Genomic DNA, 17,229 nt, shown 5'->3' with positions numbered 1-17,229 from the left:
ACTTGGGTGGCAACTTTGAGCGATCTATGGACATGGACCCCAAGATCCCTCTGTTCCTCCACACTATCAAGAATCCTGCAACCTTCGTGTCATCGGCAAACTTGCTAACCCAGCCTTCCACTTCCTCATCCAAGTCATTTATAAAAATCACAAAGACCAGAGGTCCCAGAACAGATCCTCGTGGAACACCACTGGTCACCGAGCTCCATGCTGAACATTTTCCATCTACTACCACCCTCTGACTTCGATGGGCCAGCCAATTTTGTATCCAGACAGCCAAATTTCCCTGTATCCCATGCCTCCTCACTTTCTGAATGAGCCTACCATGGGGAACCTTATCAAATGTCTTGCTAAAATCTATATACACCACATCCACTGCTCTTCCTTCATCAATGTGTTTTGTCACATCTTCAAAGAATTCAATAAGGCTTGTGAGGCATGACCTGCCCCTCACAAAGCCATGCTGACTGTCTCTAATCAAACCATGCTTTTCCAAATAATCATAAATCCTGTCTCTCAGAACCCTCTCCAATAATTTGACCACTACCGACGTAAGACTGACTGGTCTATAATTCCCAGGGTTATCCCTATTCACTTTCTTGAACAAGGGAACAACATTTGCCACCCTCCAATCATCCGGTACTACTCCAGTGGACAGTGAAGACGCAAAGATTATCGCCAAAGGCGCAGGATTCCTAACCTCTGACCTGCTCTTGTAGCCACGGTATTTATATGGCTACTACGGTTCAGTTTCTGGGTCAATGGTAGTCCCTAGGATGTTAATAGTGGGGGATTCAGCGACAGTAATGCCATTGAATGTCAAGGACAGATGGTTAGATTCTCTCATGTTGGAGATGGTCATTGCCCGGCACTTGTGTGGCACGAATGTTACTTGCCACTTATCAGCACAAGCCTGGATATTGTCCAGGTCTTGCTGCATTTCTACACGGACTGCTTCAGTATCTGAGGAGTCACGAATGGTGCTGAACATTGTGCAATCATCAGCGAACATCCCCTCTTCTGACCTTATGATTGAAGGAAGGTCATTGATGAAGCAGCTGAAGATGGTTTGGCCTAGGACACGACCCTGAGGAACTCCTGCAGTGATGTCCTGGAGCTCAGATGATTGACCTCCAACAACCACAACCATCTTCCTTTGTGCTAGGTATGACTCCAGCCAGCAGAGGGTTTTCCCACTGATTCCCATTGACCTCAGTTTTGCTCGGACTCCTTGATGCCATACTTGGTCAAATGCTGCCTTGATGTCAAGAGCAATCACTCTCACCTCACCTCTTGAGTTCAGCTCTTTTGTCCATGTTTGAACCAAGATTGTAATGAGGTCAGGAGCTGAGTGGCCCTGGTGGAACCCAAACTGAGCGTCACTGAGCAGGTTATTGCGAAGCAAGTGCCGCTAGATGGCGATGTTGATGACACCTTCCATCACTTTACTGATGATTGAGAGTAGACTGATGGGGCAGTAATTGGCCGGGTTGGACTTGTCCTGCTTTTTGTGTACAGGACATACCTGGGCAATTTTCCACATTGCTGGGTAGATGCCAGTGTTGTAGCTTTACTGGAACAGCTTGGCTAGGGGTGCGGCAAGTTCTGGAGCACAGGTCTTCAGTACTATTGCCGGAATATTGTTAGGGCCCATAGTCTTTGCAGTATCAAGTGCCTTCAGTCGTTTCTTGATATCACGCGGAGTGAATCGAATTGGCTGAAGACTGGCATTTGTGATGCTGGGGATTTCAGGAGGAGGCCGAGATGGGACTGCTGGGTAAGTAAAAACCTATATATTTGGCCAGTTTAAAATAACTTACCTTTTGTGCAGCAGCTTTTTCGGAAGCAGAGATAGTGCGAGCGAGTTAACAGCTGGGAAGTCAGTTTCAGCCTAAAGTAGATTTCCTTTTGTTTCGGCGGACCAGGGGACTGCTGGGTAAGTAAAAACCTATATATTTGGGCAGTGGCTGAACCCGAGACACTACACATGTAGTGTCTCCCACCCGCCCTCCTCCTCTAACCAAAAAAAAGGACTCTGGTGTGTTGATAAGGTAAGCTTTTTTATTTCTTCTGTATCGTGTGATTGGTTAATAATTTACTTTCTTTTTTTTTACTTTCTTTTTTTAACTTATCTATTAATTGTTTATTTGAAAAAGACCATAGCAGAGAAGTATCAGAAAGTATTTAACTCATAAATTTAGAAAAAGTAATAAAGTAATTAACTAAGTAGAGATGGATGGGCAGGTGATGTGCTGTTGCTGTATGATGTGGGAGCTGGCTGTCCCTATTGTGAACGGCAGGGACCACATCTGCAGCAAGTGTTGGTTGCTGGAAGAACTCCGGCTCAGAGTTGATGATCTGGAATCTGAGCTTCAAACACTGCGGCACATCCGGGAGGGGGAGAGTTACCTGGACGTTTTGTTTCAGGAGGCAGTCACACCTGGTAGATTAAGTAATTCAAATTCAGTTAGTGATCAGGGACAACAGGGTGTGATTGCAAGTGAGGCAGGTAGGGGGATCCTGAGTTCAGGAGTGGAGGAGCCTCAGCCTTTGACCTTATCCAACAGGTACGAGATACTTGCTCCCTGTGTGGATGAGGAAAAGGGCTGCGGGGAGGATGAGCCAACTAACCATGGCACCATGGTGCAGAAGGCCATTCAAGAGGGGGGAGCAAAAAGACAAGTGGTAGTTATAGGGGATTTTATAATTAGGGGGATAGATAGTATCCTTTGCAAGCCGGATTGGGAGTCCCGCATGGTGTATTGCCTGCCCAGTGCCAGGGTGCAGGACATCTCTGACCGGCTTGAAAGGATATTGGAATGGGAGGGGGAGGATCCAGTTGTTGTGGTCCACGTTGGGACTAACAACATAGGCAAGGCTAGGATGGAGGACCTGTTTGGGGATTATAAAGCACTAGGAACGAAATTAAGGAACAGGTCCTCGAGGGTCATAATCTCCGGATTACTGCCCGAGCCACGTGCAAATTGGCTTAGGGATAAGAATATTAGGGAAGTAAACACGTGGCTAAGGGAGTGGAGTGGGAAAGAGGGGTTCCATTTCATGGGGCATTGGCATCAGTTTTGGAACTGGGGGGATCTGTACTGATGGGACGGTCTCCACCTGAACCGATCTGGAACCAGTGTTCGAGCGAAACGGATAAATAGGGTGGTCTCTAGACCTTAAACTAGTGACTCGGGGGGAAGGGAAAGGGAAAACGACAGGGAGTATGATGGTAAATAAAAAGGTAAGCAGCAGGTTAACATGTGTGCAGGAGGGTTTAAGTTCAAGGCAGACTATGAAAGAAGCAGAAAGGAAGGATAACTCAGGAGTTATTATTAGAGATGTTGGAAATCATGAGGGTAAGAAAGCTAGCATAAAGGCACTTTACCTGAATGCTCGTAGCATTTGTAACAAGGTTGATGAGTTAACGGCACAAATCTTCGCGAATGAATATGATTTGGTAGCCATTACAGAGACATGGTTACAGGTTGGTCACGACTGGGAGTTAAATATCCAGGGGTACCAAACTATTCGGAAGGACAGACAGGAAGGTAAGGGAGGTGGTGTAGCTCTGATATTCAAGGACGACATCAGGGCGGTGCTGAGAGATGATATAGGTTCTATGGAGAATGAGGTTGAATCCATTTGGGTGGAAATTAGAAACTCTAAGAAGAAAAAGTCATTGATAGGCGTAGTCTATAGGCCACCAAATAATAACATCACATTGGGGCAGGCAATAAACAAAGAAATAACTAATGCCTGTAAAAATGGTACAGCAATTATCATGGGGGATTTTAATCTACATGTAGATCGGTCGAACCAGCTTAGTCAGGGTAGCCTTGAGGAGGAGTTCGTTGAGTGTATCCGTGATAGTTTTCTTGAACAGTATGGAATGGAACCGACGAGGGAGCAAGCTATCCTAGATCTAGTCCTGTGTAATGAGACAGGAATAATTAATGACCTCATAGTTAGGGATCCTCTTGGAAGGAGTGATCACAGTATGGTTGAATTTAGAATACAGATGGAGAGTATGAAGATAAAATCCAATACCAGGGTCCTGCGCTTGAACAAGGGAGACTACAATAGAATGAGGGAGGACTTGGCTAAAGTAGACTGGAAACAAAGATTTTATAGTGGGACAGTTGACGAGCAGTGGAGGACTTTCAAAGCAATTTTTCAAAGTGCTCAGCAAAAGTATATTCCAGTGAAAAGGAAGGACTGGAAGAAAAGGGGTAATCTGCCATGGGTGTCGAAGGAAATAAGGGAGGCTATCAAATTGAAAGAGAAGGCATACAAAGTGGCCAAAAACAGCATGAAACTAGAAGATTGGGAAAACTTTAAAGGTCAACAGAAAGCCACAAAAAGAGCTATAAAGAAAAGTAAGATAGAACATGAGAAAAAACTAGCACAGAATATAAAGACAGATAGCAAAAGTTTCTATAAATATCTAAAACGAAAAAGAGTGGCTAAAGTAAACATTGCTCCTTTAGAGGATGAGAAGGGGAATTTAGTTATGGGATATGATGAAATGACCGAGGCATTGAACAGGTATTTTGTATCGGTCTTCACAGTGGAGGACATTAATAACATGCCAGTAATTGACAAAGAGACGAACGTGGGTGAGGACCTGGAAACAATCATTATTACGGAAGAGGTAGTGTTGGGCAAGCTAATGGAGCTAAGGATTGATCAGTCTCCTGGCCCTGATGGAATGCATCCCAGGGTACTAAAAGAGATGGCGGGAGAGATAGCAGGTGCACTGGCGATAATTTTCCAAAATTCACTGGACTCTGGGGTAGTCCCAGCAGATTGGAAAACAGCAGATGTGACGCCACTGTTTAAAAAGGGAGGTAGACAAAAGATGGGGAATTATAGACCGGTTAGCTTAACCTCTGTAGTGGGGAAGATGCTTGAGTATTATCAAGGAAGAAATAGCAGGGCATCTCGATAGAAATTGTCCTGTTGGGCAGACGCAGCATGGGTTCATGAAGGGCAGGTCATGCTTGACAAATCTTTTGGAATTCTATGATGACATTACGAGCAAGGTGGACAATGGGGACCCAGTGGATGTGGTGTACCTAGATTTCCAAAAGGCCTTCGACAAGGTGCCGCACAAGAGGCTGCTGCATTAGATAAGGATGCATGGCGTTAGGGGTAAAGTATTCGCATGGATAGAGGATTGTTGACTAACAGGAAGCAGAGAGTGGGGATAAATGAGTGCTATTCTGGTTGGCAATCAGTGTGCCTCAGGGATCAGTGTTGGGACCGCAATTATTTACAATTTATATAGATGATTTGGAGTTGGGGACCACATGTAGGTTGTCAAAGTTTGCAGATGACACTAAGATGAGTGGCAGAGCAAAGTGTGCAGATGACTGTGAAACTTTGCAGAGGAACATAGATACATTGAGTGAGTGGGCAAAGGACTGGCAGATGGAATACAATGTTAATAAATGTGAAGTCATTCATTTCGGTAGGAGTAACAGCAAAAAGGATTATTACTTGAATGGTAAAAAGTTGCAGCATGCTGCTATGCAGAGGGACCTAGGTGTCCTTGTGCATGAATCGCAGAAGGTTGGTCTGCAGTTACAGCAAGTAATTAGGAAGGCAAATGGAATTTTGTCCTTCATTGCTAAAGGGATTGAGTTTAAAAGCAGAGAGGTTAGGTTGCAGCTGTATAAGGTACTGGTGAGGCCGCACCTGGAGTACTGTGTGCAGTTCTGGTCTGCTTACTTGAGAAAGGATATACTGGCACTGGAGAGGGTGCAGAGGAGGTTCACTAGGTTGATTCCGGAGTTGAGGGGGTTGGCTTATGAGGAGAGACTGAGTAGATTGTGATTATATTCATAGGAATTCAGAAGAATGAGGGGGGATCTTATAGAAACATGTAAAATTATGAAGGGAATAGATAAGATACAAGTAGAGAGGATGTTTCCACTGGCAGGTGAAGCTAGGACAAGAGGGCATAGCCTCAAGATTAGAGGGAGCAGATTTAGGACTGAATTAAGAAGGAACTTCTCCACCCAGAGGGTTGTTAATTTATGGAATTCCTTGCCCAGTGAAGTAGTTGACGCTTCTTCAGTAAACGTTTTTAAAGCTAAGGTAGATATCTTTTTGAACAATTAAGGAATTAAGGGAGACAGTGAGAGCGCGGGTAAGTGGATCTGAGTCCACGAAAAGATCAGCCATGATCTTATTGAATGGCGGAGCAGGCTCGAGGGGCCGGACGGCCTACTCCTGCTCCTAGTTCTTATGATGATCATTCACTCAGCACATCTGGCTGAAGAGTGTTGCAAATGCTTCTGCCTTATCTTTCGCACTGATGTGCTGGGCTCCCCCATCATTGAGGATGGGGATATTTGTGGAGCCACCTCCTCCAGTTAGTTGTTTAATCGTCCACCACCGTCCACAGCTGGATGTGGCAGGACTGCAGAGCTTAGATCCATTGGTTATGGGATCGTTTAGCTCTGTCTATTGCATGCTGCTTACACAGTTTGGCTTCGTCAGGTTGACACCTCATTTTGAGGTATGCCTGGTGCTGTTCCTGGCATGCCTTCCTGCATTCTTCATTGAACCAGGGTTGGTCTCCTGGCTTGATGGTAAGGGTAGAGTGGGGGATATGCCGGGCCATGAGTTTACAGATTGTGCCTGAGCACAATTCTGCTGCAGCTGATGGCCCACAGTGCCTCATGGATGCCCAGTTTTGCATTGCTAGATCTGTTTGAAATCTATCCCATTTAGCACGGTGATAGCGCCACACAACACAATGGAGGGTTTCCTCAATGTAAAGACGGGACTTCGTCTCCACAAGGACTATGCGGTGGTCACTCCTACCAATACTGTCATGGACAGATACATCTGTGGCAGGCAGATTGGTGAGGATGAGGTCAAGTATGTTTTTCCCTCTTGTTGGTTCCCTCACCACCTGCCGCAGACCCAGTCTAGCAGATCTGTCCTTTAGGACTCGGCCAGCTCGGTCAGTAGTGGTGCTACCGAGCCACTCTTGGTGATGGACATTGAAGTCCCCCACCCAGAGTACATTCTGTGCCCTTGCCACCCTCAGTGCTTCCTCCAAGTGCTGTTTAACATGGAGGAGTACTGACTCATCAGCTGAGGGAGGGCGGTAGATGGTAATCAGCAGGAGGTTTCCTTGTCCATGTTTGACCTGATGCCATGAGACTTCATGGGGTCCAGAGTCGATGCTGAGGAACCCCAGGGCAACTCCGTCCCGACTGTATACCACTGTGCCGCCACCTCTGCTGTGTCTCGCCTGCCGGTGGGACAGGACATACCCAGGGATGGTGATTGCAGTGTCTGGAACATTGTCTGTCAGGTATGATTCCGTGAGTATGACTATGTCAGGCTGTTGCTTGACTAGTCTGTGGGACAGCTCTCCCAACTTTGGCACAAACCCCCAGATGTTAGTAAGGAGGACTTTGCCGGGACGACAGGTCTGGGTTTGCCATTGTCATATCCAGTCAATGCAGAGTGGTCTGTCCAGTTTCATTCTTTTTTATTGACTTTGTAGCGGTTAGATACAACTGAGTGGCTTGCTGGGCCATTTCAGAGGGCATGTAATAGTTAACCACATTGCTGTGGGTCTGGAGTCACAGGTAGGCCAGACCAGGTAAGGACAGCAGATTTCCTTCCATAAAGGACATTAGTGAACCAGATGGGTTTTTACAACAATCGACAATGGTTTCATGGCCATCATTGGACTAGCTTTTAATTCCAGATTTATTAATTGAATTCAAATTCCACTTTCTACTGTGGTGGGATTTGAACCCATGTCTCCAGAGCAATACCCTGGGTCTCTGGGTTACTAGTTTTAATTGCCCTGAATATTCATTGTCAAGTTCAAATCAAAAAGTAGCAATAACCTTAGTCCATGTGTTTTGATTATCCAGGGCAATATAAAAGGTAACAGTAAATTTGTCCCCTCTGTTGGATCTTCATTCCAATGTAGCCATTTACTGTCTTCTTCTACCACTGTTCACTTGTTATCAAGACCAATTTGACAATGAACTGACTTTATTAGCCAGTTTATTAGTATATCCAATGCCGCACCCCTAGCCAAGCTGTACCAGTACAGATACAACATTGGCATTTACCCGGCAATGTGGAAAATTGCCCAGGTATGTCCTGTGCACAAAAAGCAGGACAAATCCAACCCGGCCAATTACTGCCCTATCAGTCTGCGCTTGGTCATCAGCAAAGTGATGGAAGGGGTCGTCGACAGTGCTAACAAGTGGCACTTGCTCAGCAATAGCCTGCTCACTGACGGTCAGTTTGGGTTCTGCCAGGGCCACTCAGCTCCTGACCTCATTACAGCCTTGGTCCAAACATGGACAAAAGAGGTGAACTCAAGAGGTGAGGTGAGAGTGACTGCCCTTGACATCAAGGCAGCATTTGACCGAGTGTGGCATCAAGGAACCCTCGCAAAACTGGAGTCAAAAGGAATCAGTGGGAAAACTCTCCACTGCTTGGAGTTACACTTAGCACAAAGGAAGATGGTTGTGGTTGTTGCAGGCCAATCATCTCAGGCCCAGGACATCACTGCAGGAGTTCCTCAGAGTAGTGTCCTCAGCTCAACCATCCTCAGCTGCTTCATTAATGACCTTCCCTCCATCATAAGATCAGAAGTGGGGATGTTCACTGATGATTGCACAATGTTCAGCACCATTCGTGACTCCTCAGATATTGAAGCAGCCCGTGTCCAGATGCAGCAAGACCTAGATAGCATCCAGGCTTGGGTTGATAAGTGGCAAGTTACATTTGTGCCGCACAAGTACCAGGCAATGACCCTCCCAAACAAGAGAAAATCTGACCATCTCCCCCTTGATGTTCAATGATGTTCAAATATTGCTGAATCCCCCACTATCAACATCCTGAGGGTTACCATTGACCAGAAACTGAGCTGCAGTAGCTCCATAAATACTGTGGCGAAAAGAGCAGGTCAGAGGCTGCAAAGTTTGCAACAAGTAACTCATCGCCTGTCTCCCCAATGCCTGTCCACTATCTACAAGTCTCAAGTCAGGAGTGTGATGGAATACTGTCCACTTGCCTGGATGGGTGCAGCTCCAACAACACTCAAGAAACGCGACAGCATCCAGGACAAAGCAGCCTGCTTGATTGCCACCCCATTTACAAACATTCACTCCCTCCACCACCGACACACAGTGGCAACAGTGTGTACCATCTACAAGATGCACTGCAGCAACTCACCAAAGTTCCTTCAACAGCACCTTCCAAACCCACAACCTCTACCACCTCGAAGGATAAAGGCAAATGCATGGGAACATCACCACCTGCAAGTTCCACTTCAAGTCACACACCATCCTGACTTGGAACTATATCGCCGTTCCTTCACTGTCGCTGGGTCAAAATCCTGGAACTCCCTTTCTAACAACACTGTGGGTGTACCTACCCCACATGGCCTGCAGCGGTTCAAGAAGGCAGCTCACCACCACCTTCTCAAGGGCAAGTGTAGAAGTGTAGAAGGGTGGGTTAGTAAATTTGCGGATGACACAAAGGTCGGTGGAGTTGTGGATAGTGCCGAAGGATGTTGTAGGTTACAGAGGGATATAGATAGGCTGCAGAGCTGGGCTGAGAGATGGCAAATGGAGTTTAATGCGGAAAAGTGTGATTCACTTCGGAAGGAGTAACAGGATTGCAGAATACTGGGCTAATGGGAAGATTCTTGGTAGTGTAGATGAGCAGAGAGATCTTGGTGTCCAGGTACATAAATCCCTGAAAGTTGCCACCCAGGTTAATAGAGCTGTTAAGAAGGCATATGGTGTGTTAGCTTTTATTAGTAGGGGGATCGAGTTTAGGAGCCACAAGGTCATGCTGCAGCTGTACAGAACTCTGGTGCGGCCGCACCTGGAGTATTGCGTGCAGTTCTGGTCACCGCATTATAGGAAGGATGTGGAAGCTTTGGAAAGGGTGCAGAGGAGATTTACTAGGATGTTGCCTGGTATGGAGGGAAGGTCTTACGAGGAAAGGCTGAGGGACTTGAGGTTGTTTTCGTTGGAGAGAAGGAGGAGAAGAGGTGACTTAATAGAGACATATAAGATAATCAGAGGGTTGGACAGGGTGGATAGTGAGAGCCTTTTTCCTCGGATGGTGATGGCAAACACGAGGGGACATAGCTTTAAGTTGAGGGGTGATAGATATAGGACAGATGTCAGAGGTAGTTTCTTTACACAGAGAGTAGTAGGGGCGTGGAACGCCCTGCCTGCAACAGTAGTAGACTCGCCAACTTTAAGGGCATTTAAGTGGTCATTGGATAGACATTTGGATGAAAATGGAATAGTGTAGGTCAGATGGTTTCACAGGTCGGCGCAACATCGAGGGCTGAAGGGCCTGTACTGCGCTGTAATGTTCTATGTTCTATGTTCTAATTAGGGATGGGCAATAAATGCTTGCCTCGCAGCATCTCCCACATCGCATCAACAAATTAAAAAAACTTATTCAGTGTAAATATAGTCCCTTGTGTATTCATTATCATATATAAATTAACAATTTATTGTTACCTTCTTCCCCTGTGTACTGCTTATCAATTTCAATTTAACTTCTTACTCTGTCTACCATGAAATTGTTATCAAGACAAATGTAACTAATGAATTGTAGTCGGTAGTGTATTCATTATTAACTGTAATTTTATTCCCGTGTTTTTTTTTTCATTCTTTCATAGGATGTTGTGTTGCTGACAATGTCAGCATTTGTTGTCCATCCCAAATTGCCCTTGACAACTGAGTGACTTGCTAGGCCATTTCAGAGGGCAGTTCGGAGTCAATCACATTGCAGTGAGTCTGAAGTCACATGTAGGCCAGACCAGGTCAGGATGGCAGATTTCCTTTTCTAACCAACATTTGTGAACTAGACGGGAATTATGACGATCAATGATATTTTCATGGCACCATTACTGAGATTAGCTTCCAATTCCAGATTTTTTTAATTGATTAATTGAATTTATTAATGAATTGAATTTAAATTTAAATTTGAACCTGTGTTCCCACAGCATTAGCCTGGGCTTCTGGATTACTAGTTTGCAGTGTTATTCCCACTTACCACCATCTCCCGACACTTATTACAATGTCCAGTTGATCAATAAACTGTACAGTAATACCCCAGTGCATTGTTATCAAGCTCAATTTAACAATTAAGTGTAACATTATACCCTGTGTATTGGTTATCAAGTCCAAATTAACAATTACTTTATCCCGCAGGTCTAGCAGCATCTGTGGAGAGAGAAGCAGAGTTAACGTTTCAGGTCAGTGACCCTTCATCAGACGTTCTGAAGAAGGGTCACTGACCTGAAACATTAACTCTGCTTCTCTCTCCACAGATGCCGCCAGACCTGCTGAGTATTTCCAGCATTTCTTGTTTTTATTTCAGATTCCCAGCATCTGCAGTATTTTGCTTTTAAATTACTTTATCCTGCTGTGTATTGGCTCTTACACCCAGGTTAACATTAAGTCTAAATCACTCCCTGTTTATTGGTTATCAAGACTAATTTCATAAAAAGGAGCTGACACTGAGACATACAGTGGACATGTAAAAGAGAGAGAGAGAGCAAGCGAGAGACAGGGTTAGCAAAAGGGAGAGTGAAAGTAATAAACTGGGGACGAGAGAGAGAGAGAGAGACAAAGTGCGACAGATAGGGAGAGGCCGACAGGGAAAGAGAGAGAAGGAAAGGGCGACAGAGAGAGACATAGAGAGAGAGAGCAATCAGGACAGAATAAAATAGAAGATGTGGGACATCGAATTGGAGACAAGGCAGGGCAAGATAACTGTTTTTAAATGCGCCAGTTTTTATGCATAAAAATGAGACGTATCTATTTCATTTTGTATTCTGTGTTACTGTCTAGTGTGTGTTTGTCAAAGTGTGGAGATAAACTATGTAACAATTCTCCCAGTGCTGTTGTTCACATCAAAGAATGGCCTTGTCCCATCAATTACTCTCCAACTACCTCTCCACTACTGTGTCAAACATACCAAACAGGTTCCGAACAGAGTTAAATACAGAATAAAGTTCTCTCTGCACTGTCCTATCAAACACTCCAAAAACAGGTAGGGTACTGGTTAGATAAAGAGTGAAGCACAAACTGCAACATCAAACACTCCCAGGACAAGTACAGCACAGGTTAGAGAAAAAGTAAAGCTCACTCTGCACTGTCCCCATTAAACGCTCCCAGGGCAGGTACAGCACGGGTTAAATGCAGAGTAAAGCTCACTCTGCACTGTCCCCATTAAACGCTCCCAGGGCAGGTACAGCACGGGTTAAATGCAGAGTAAAGCTCACTCTGCAAAAGAAAGGTGAAGTCACACGGGATCAGAGGGGAGTTGGCAAGATGGATACAGAACTGGCTCGGTCATAGAAGACAGAGGGTATCAGTGGAAGGGTGCTTTTCTGAATGGAGGGATGTGACTAGTGGTGTTCCACAGGGATCAGTGCTGGGACCTTTGCTGTTTGTAGTATATATAAATGATTTGGAGGAAAACGTAGCTGGTCTGATTAGTAAGTTTGCGGACGACACAAAGGTTGGTGGAGTTGCGGATAGTGATGAGGATTGTCAGAGGATACAGCAGGATATAGATCGGTTGGAGACTTGGGTGGAGAAATGGCAGATCGAGTTTAATCCGGACAAATGTGAGGTAATGCATTTTGGAAGGTCTAATACAGGTGGGAAGTATACAGTAAATGGCAGAACCCTTAGGAGTATTGACAGGCAGAGAGATCTGGGCGTACAGGTCCACAGATCACTGAAAGTGGCAACGCAGGTGGATAAGGTAGTCAAGAAGGCATACGGCATGCTTGCCTTCATTGATCGGGGCATAGAGTATAAAAATTGGCAAGTCATGCTGCAGCTGTACAGATCCTTAGTTAGGCCACACTTGGAATATTGCGTACAATTCTGGTCGCCACACTACCAGAAGGATGTGGAGGCTTTGGAGAGGGTACAGAGGAGGTTTACCAGGATGTTGCCTGGTCTGGAGGGTATTAGCTATGAGAAGAGGTTGGATAAACTCGGATTGTTTTCACTGGAACGACAGAGGTGGAGGGGCGACATGATAGAGGTTTACAAAGTTATGAGTGGCATGGACAGAGTGGATAGTCAGAAGATTTTTCCCAGGGTGGAAGAGTCAGTTACTAGGGGACATATGTTTAAGGTGCGAGGGGCAAAGTTTAGAGGGGATGTGCGAGGCAAGTCTTTTACACAGAGAGTGGTGAGTGCCTGGAACTTGCTGCCAGGGGAGGTGGTGGAAGCAGGGACGATAGCGACGTTTAAGAGGCATCTTGACAAATACATGAATAGGATGGGAATAGAGGGATACAGACCCCGGAAGTGCAGAAGGTTTTAGTTTGGACAGGCATTAAGATCGGCGCAGGCTTGGAGGGCCGAATGGCCTGTTCCTGTGCTGTACTGTTCTTTGTTCTTTGTTTGCACTATCCACATTCAACACTCCCAGGCCAGGTACTGCATGGGTTAAATACGGAGTAAAGCTCACTCTGTACTCTCCCCATCAAACACTCCAAGGAAAGGTACAGCACAGGATTAGCTGGGCAGTTCGTGTGTGCAATCAGCTGACGCACCTGTACAGGCTGATGGGAGCAGGAGCTGGAGAGGAAAGAGGAGAGAACTGAGAACTGAGAACTACAACACAAGTTTGGAACTGAGTCTATCCATTAGAGTAAAGGACCTGCGAATTATTTTGAAGAGGTGGGTGTTGGAGCACTGGTGAACTGTATTGCTTGGACTGTTGGTGGAGGGAGGAGACGCCAGAAGATCCGGGGGTGGGGCTCAAAGATTCTATAGTGGACCCCTGTATTTGCTTTAGTGTTTTCCTCCATTTTGCACAAAGGGGGCTCCCTCCCCACCCCAACTGCGTGGATCGGGACGGCTGGAGCCGCCCGGGTGAAGAAACCCTTTTTAACAACAGCAGAAAGTGGAAGGAACCAGGCGGCTCCAGACGACCCAGGCGAAGAACCCTCCCCTGACCAGAAGACTGGACTATGTATTCTCTGCAGTAAGGTGCTCTAAATACCAATTGAAAAGAAACATCCTTGCAGCCTTTCTCTCCCTTCCACCACTCAGCCACCTATCCTCTTCTCTCATTTTCCTTTTCCTTTCACTCCATCCTCCTCTACTCCCACCACCACCCCTCCCCCATCATATCGGTTAAATTCTTAAAAACAAAACTGTTTGCTTTATTTGTTAGGGGTGGGCGTGGTTCTTTGACCCCATGGCAAGCCCCTCTTCGCCGGTGATGGGGCCTTCTCGCTCGTATGCTGCTGCAGCTGCACCTGTTGCCACATCACCATTTATACTGTTAACATCAAAGCCTGGGGTCAAAAGCTACGTCCACCCCAATATGTCAATAGAGGCATGAGTAAAAGCAATGGCTGAGGTTGTCGGCCCGTCAGCCGTTGTTGCTGCCTCTGTAATGTCCGGGAAGGTAGTGTTTTTCCTGAAGACCAAGCGGGCAGTTTCCTTGGCCCTGAGCAATGGGCTCACCGTAGGCGGGACCCTTCTACCAGTGGACCCCCCTGGAGACCACTGCGCAGCAAGTCACCCAGTCCAATGTCCCGCCCTTCATTCCTGGTGAGCTCCTCCTCCCCCTCCTGTACCATCTGGGGGAAGTAAAGACAGGGCTCACCCCAGTCCCGCTTGGTCCCGCAGGAAGAGGTTACAGAAGGCCAATTTGATGTGGAGTTCTGGGGGCGGCCTACCGCGTCTTCTGGAACTCAAACGGGGCGCGGTGCCATGCCTGTAAGAGGGTGGGGCCTGTTCATAGAAACATAGAAAATAGGGGCAGGAGTAGGCCATTCGGCCCTTCGGGCCTGCTCCGCCATTCAAAAAAGATCATGGCTGTCCATCTAATTCGTTACTCTGTTCCTGCTTTCTTCCCATATCCCTTGATCCCTTTGGTATTAAGAAATATATCTATCTCCTTCTTGAATATATTTAATAACTTGGCCTCTACTGCCTTCTGCGGCAGAGAATTCCACTGGTTCACCACCCTCTGAGTGAAGAAATTTCTCCTCATCTCGGTTCTAAATGGCATACCCCGTATCCTGAGACTGTGACTCCTGGTTCTGCACTCCCCAGCCATCGGGAACATCCTCCCTACATCTGGCCTGTCCAGTCCTGTTAGAATTTTATAGGTTTCTATGAGATCCCTCTCATTCTTCTAAACTCTAGTGAATATAGGCCTAGTCGACCCAATCTCTCCTCATACGTCAGTCCTGCCATCCCAGGAATCAGCCTAGTAAATCTTCTTTGCACTCCCTCCAAGGCAAGAACATCCTTCCTCAGATAAGGAGACCAAAACTGTACACATAAGAGCTGCCCCAGCCTCTGGGCTGCCAACTCCCCTCACCCTACTCACCCATCACGTGCAAAAACCGCCACTCAGGGAAGGGGGAGACCTGTCCAGGTGGAAGGAAGGCATGGCGCAAAGCAAAACACCCAAAGGCGCATTCCCTGGATACGGTAAAAAGTCCTGAGCCTGAGCTTAGGCCAAAGAAATCTGGGCAGGGGCGAGCGGAGGGAGAAGCAGAGGCCTGTACTGAGATGGAGGTCTCTGGGCCTCCGCTCCCGTCCCACAATAAGAGAAGATGTTCCTCCTCTGAAGAGGGCCATGAGTTGCAGGGCCCATCTCCTGGCACGGGTCCTCGGGCTCCCCCTGCCACCAGCACCATGAGGGACGAAAGCCCTGGGCGGGAACTCTCTGTCCCTCAGGATTTATTGTTTATTTATTTATTTATCCTTTGGCATTTATTGCTAAAGGAATAGAGTCTAAAAGTAGGGAAGTGTTGCTGTAACTGTACAGGGCATTAGTGAGACCATACCTGGAGTATTGCGCACAGTTTTGGTCCCCTTACTTGAGGAAGGATGTAGTTGCATGGGAGGCAATTCAGAGGAGGTTCACTAGATTGATTCCAGAGATGAGGGGTTTGTCTTATGAAGAGAGATTGAGCAGTTTAGGCCTTTACTCTCTAGATTTTAGAAGAATGAGAGGAGATCTAATTGAGGTATATAAGATGATTAAGGGGATTGACAAAGTAGACGTAGAGAGGATGTTTCCTCTTGTGGGGCAATCTAGAATGAGAGGTCATAGTTTTAGGATAAGGGGTAGCAGATTTAAAACAGAGATGAGGAGAAATTACTTCTCTCAAAGGGTCGTGAGTGTGTGGAATTCACTACCCCAGAGTGTGGTGGATGCCGGGACATTGAGTAAATTTAAGAAGGAGATAGACAGATTTTTAATTAGTAATGGGTTGAAGGGTTATGGAGAACGGGCAGGAAAGTGGAGTTGAGGCTGAGATGAGATCAGCCGTGATCGTATTGAATGGCGGAGCAGGTTCAAGGGGCTGAATTGCCTACCCCTGCTCCTAGTTCTGATGTTCTTATGAGGGGGGAGAGATGTGCCTGCAGCTTTAAGAACTCCCGTGGAGGGGACCCGCCCATGGTGGGGGAGCCTGTGGACCCCACGGGAGAAATCATTCCTTTGGCCGATGGGTTGGGTGTCCTGGGTGGGGGCGAGACCTGTGATGGGTCAACCCTCCCAACAGCCTGATGCTGCCGCCCGGCCTGTGGCGCTGGTGGGGCGGGAGATGGCCTCCTCTTTCTGCTTCCAATCCCGGCTCCAACTGGATTTCCAGAGTCGGGAATTACCATCTCCCTTGGGCCGCTCATTGGCCTGGGGACGGAGGTGGAGGGGGGGCCTGAATCGCTGGCACCCATCGGCTCCAGTTCCACAGAAGAACCCAGAGAGGACTCCTCCACCATCTATTTTGGGGGTGAGATCGTAACGGAGGCAGGACCAGCTGGCGTGGCCGGGTTCGTTCCCCCACTGTGTGTGGCCACTAGCGGTGACAAGCAGGAGGAGGATGGGGACTCGACATGGGGCACAGAGGACGACCTTGAATCCATCGCCAATGAGGCGATGGACTCCCTCATACCTCCCACCGATACTCCTCTCATCCCCACGGTGGAACTCCGGGACTTCCTCGTGGCATGCGGGGGTTGCCGCAATAAAGTTCAGCTGGCCCTTGGCCGGTGGTCGAGGTTGGCGTTGATCATCCAGTCTGTCCGTGCCGCCTCAACATCAATGGCAGCAGGGGGTCTCTCTGCACATTTCACAATCTCTCAGTCCTCAGGGAAGGGAGATATACAGTTTTCTTTCTGCAGGAAACCCACACCGTTCTGGGAGATGAAG

This window comes from Heterodontus francisci, chromosome 32 (genome assembly GCF_036365525.1).
Source record: "Heterodontus francisci isolate sHetFra1 chromosome 32, sHetFra1.hap1, whole genome shotgun sequence".
Lineage (NCBI taxonomy): Eukaryota > Metazoa > Chordata > Chondrichthyes > Heterodontiformes > Heterodontidae > Heterodontus > Heterodontus francisci.
This window is presented reverse-complemented; position numbering follows the sequence as displayed.